The 4,214-nt window shown below is 38.8% G+C and overlaps 1 non-coding gene across 1 annotated transcript; it reads right to left on the bottom strand.

Annotated features, from left to right (window-relative positions):
• Window positions 1-3,894: 3,894 nt before the first annotated feature.
• On the bottom strand, window positions 3,895-4,001 carry LOC119468431. The gene has a single exon (XR_005197108.1). It is a non-coding gene; the product is annotated as a U6 spliceosomal RNA (small nuclear RNA).
• Between the last annotated feature and the right edge of the window lie 213 nt (window positions 4,002-4,214).

The raw sequence follows: 4,214 nt of genomic DNA, 5'->3' as shown, positions 1-4,214 counted from the left end.
ATGGGCACTGTCATTATTCTCATCTTATGGATGAGAGACTTAGGTAAGTTAGGTAATTTGGAGGTCCAATCATTCAAATCCAGGTAATTTGACTTGAGAGGCAACCTCTCTTGATCATTGTTTTGCTCTGTCTCTAAATATAAATATGACGTCATCAAGCAGAGGTGCTTGTCACCTTTCAAATAAGACATTGAAATTCCATGTCAATACCAGCAAACACCCCTGAAGCAAACATTAAAAAGGAGAGCTGATGTCTACCATAGTCAGCCGTTTCCTTTCCGCTATCCAAGTCTGGGTGGTTCCAGAGGGAGTGATGTTACAGAAATGATAGGAAAGCGGGTAGGTGGCACTCAGGTTTGACCTGTCTTGATCCTGCTTGCCAGTTACGAGAATGTCTCAATACCTGCTCTGTATTTCCAAACCAAGCTTTGTTTTTGTGTAGGTTTTGTATAGTTTTGATTGGAGTATGACTATATTTTTAGTTGGCTGATAAGTTAGATCCTATGGTGATCCTGCAATATGACTTATTATTTAGTCCTTCAATAATTCAAGGGGACAGATATTATTAACATATTGCATAAAACCTAAGTCACATGTTCCCTTCTTCTATGTACCTTAACATTACTAAGTCAAGATGTCTCTTGCAATTGACGTATGTCTAGTTTAATTGGCAGCATGGCTTTCTTTCTTAGTGGCACATAAAGTAATAGTGCAGCTTAAAAATGATGGTGATTTTCCATGGAATATCATTCAGCCATAAAAAGGAATGAATAGTGTTCTTTGCAGGGACATGGATAGAGCTGGAAGCCATTACCTTCAGCAAACTAACGCAGAAACAGAAAACCAAATACTGAATATTCTCATTTATAAGTGGGAGCTGAACAATGAAAACACATTGACACATGGCGGGAACAACACACACTGGAGCCTACTGGTGGGGTGGGAGGAAGGAGAACATCAGGAAGAATAGATAATGGATGCTGGACTTAATACCTAGGTGATGGGTTGATTTGTGCAGCAAGGCACATGTTTACCTAGGTAACAAACTTGCACATCCTGCACATACATGTACCCTAGAACTTAAAAAAAAACTTGAAGAAAAAGATGATGATGATTTGGATCTAATGAAATTTTATATCTATATTCCACCGAGGCAACTGTGGAGATTATATAATTTCTTCTAGGTTACTCATCTAGAGGGTGGTTGTGACATATAATGGTTTTTTGTGTCTCTGTCTCCTTCAGTTCTGCTCTGATCTTAGTTATTCTTGTCTTCTGCTAGCTTTTGAATTTTTTTGATCTTGCTTCTCTACCTCTTTCAATTTTGATAATAGGATGTCGATTTTAGATCTTTTCTTGCTTCTTATGTGGGCATTTATTGCTATAAATTTCCCTCCAAACACTGCTTTAAATGTGTCCTAGAGATCCTGGTACATTGTGTCTTCGTTCTCTTTGGTTTCAAAGAACATCTTTATTTCTGCCTTCATTTCATTGTTTATCCAGTCAACATTCAAGATCCAGTTGTTGAGTTTCCATGAAGTTGTGTGGTTATGAGTTAGTTGTTGAATTCTGGGTTCTTGTTTGATTGCACTGTGGTCTGAGAGACTGTTACGATTTCCATTCTTTTGCATTTGCTGAGGAGTGATTTACCTCCAATTATGTGGTTAATTTTGAAGTAGGTGTGATGTGGTGCTGAGAAGAATGTATAATCTGTGGATTTGGGGTGGAGAGTTCTGTAAATGTGTATTAGGCTTGCTTGGTCCAGGTCTGAGTTCAAGTCCTGGATATCCTTGTTAATTTTCTGTCTCGTTGATCTAATATTGACAGTGAAGTATTAAAGTCTCCCACTATAATTGTATGAGAGTCTAAGTCTCTTTGTAAGTCATTAAGAACTTGCTTTATGTATCTTGGTGCTCCTGTATTGGGTGCATATATATTTAGGATCATTAGCTCTTCTTGTTGCATTTATCCTTTTACCATTATGTAATGCCTTTCCTTGTCTCTTTTGATCTTTGTTGGTTTAAAGTCTACTTTATCAGAGACTAGGATTGCAACTCCTGCTTTTTTTTTGCTCTCCATTTGCTTGGTAAATCTTTGTCCATCCCTTTATTTTGAGCCTATATGTATCCTTGCATGTGAGATATGTTTCCTGGATACAGCAGACCGATGGGTTTTGACATTTTATCCAATTTGCCAGTCTGTGTCTTTTGATTGGGACATTTAGCCCATTCACATTTAAGGTTAATATTGTTATGTGTGAATTTGATCCTGCCATTTTGATGCTAGCTAGTTGTTTTGCCTGTTAGTTGACACAGTTTCTTCATTGTTTCAATGCCCTTTACCACTTGGTATGTTTCTGGAGTGGCTGGTACTGGTTGTTCCTTTCTATGTTTAGTGCTTCTTTCAGGATCTTTTGTAAGGTAGGGCTGGTAGTGATGAAATCTCTCAGCAATTGCTTGTACATAAAGGATTTTATTTCTCCTTTGCTTATGAAGCTTAGTTTAGCTGGATATGAAATTCTAGGTTGAAAGTTCTTTTCCTTAAGGATGTTGAATATTGGCCCCCACTCTCTTCTGGCTTGTGGGATTTTTGCTGAGAGATCCACTGTGAGTCTCATGGGCTTCCCTTTGTGGGTAACCCAAACTTTCTCTCTGGCTCCCTTACATTTTTTCCATGATTTCAACCTTGGTGAATCTGATGATTATGTGCCTTGGTGTTGCTCTTCTTGAAGAATATCTTTGTGATGTTCTCTGTATTTCCTGGACTTGAATGTTTGCCTGCCTTGCTAGCTTGAGGAAGTTCTGGATAATATTCTAAAGAATGTTTTTCAGCTTGGATTCATTTTCTCCATCACATTCAGGTACACCTATCAAACATAGATTAGTTCTTTTCACATAATCCCATATTTCTTGGAGGCTTTGTTCATTTCTTTTCACTCTTTTTTCTCTAATCTTGCCTTCTCATTTTATTTCATAGAGTTGATCTTCAGTCTCTGATATCCTTTCTTTTGCTTTGTCGATTCGGCTTTTGAAACTTGTGTATGCTTCACGAAATTCTCATGTTGTGTTTTTCAGCTCCATCAGTTCATTTATATTCCTCTCTAAGCTGTTTATTCTTGTTAGCATTTCATCAAACCTCTTTTAAAGATACTTCGTTTCTTTGCATTGTGTTAAAACATGATGTTTTAGCTCAGAGAAATTTGTTATTACCCACCTTCCGAAGCCTGCTTCTGTCAATTCATCAGACTCTTTCTCCATCCAGCCTTATTCCCTTGCTGGTGAGGAGTTGTGATCCTTTGGAGGAGGAGAGGCGTTCTGGTTTTCAGTATTTTCATCCTTTTTGTGCTGATTTATTCCCATCTTTGTGGATATATCTATCTGTGATCTTTGTGGTTGGTGACTTTCAGATGAGGCCTCTAAGTGGACGTCCTTTTTGTTGCTGATGAAGTCATTTCTTTCTGTTTCTTAGTTTTCTTTCTAACAGTCAGGCCCCTCTGCTGTAGGACTGCTGGAGGTGCACTCCAGACCATACTTGCCTGGGGATCACCTGCAGTGGCTGCAGAACAGTAAGGGTTGCTGACAGTTTCTTCTTCTGTTATCTTTGTCCCAGAAGGTTACCCACCAGATGTCAGCCTGAGCTCTCCTTAAGAGGTGACTCTTTGGATATAGGGGAGTCAGGGAGCTGCTTGAGGAGACAGTCTGTCCCTTATAGGAGCTTAAGTGCTGAGCTTTGAGCTCCGTTGTTCTGTTCAGAGCTGCTGGGCAGGAACGTTTACGTCTGCTACAGCGGAACTCATAACTTCCTTTTTTTTCTCAGGTGCTCTGTCCTGTGAAGGTGGGGCTTTATTTATAAGTTCCTGTCATTCTGCTGCCTTTTTTCAGAGATGCCCTCCCCCAAAATATGGAATGCTTCACTTATTTGCATGTCATTCTTTTGCAGGGGCCATGCTAATCTTCTCTGTATTGTTCCAATTTTAGTATATGTGCTGCCGAAGCGAGTGCATAGAATCATTTTAAATTCCTCAAGAAATCTTCAAACTGCTTTCCACAGTGGTTGAACTAATTTATATACCCCACCAACAGTGTATAAGTGTTCCTTTTTTTTCTGCCTTGCAATCATCTGTTGTTCTATGACTTTTTAACATTAGCCATTCTGACTGATGTGGAATGGTATCTCATTATGGTTTTGATTTGCATTTCTCTGATAATTAGTGA

Source organism: Cebus imitator, unplaced genomic scaffold, assembly GCF_001604975.1.
Source record: "Cebus imitator isolate Cc_AM_T3 unplaced genomic scaffold, Cebus_imitator-1.0 Scaffold429, whole genome shotgun sequence".
Lineage (NCBI taxonomy): Eukaryota > Metazoa > Chordata > Mammalia > Primates > Cebidae > Cebus > Cebus imitator.
This window is presented reverse-complemented; position numbering and strand designations above follow the sequence as displayed.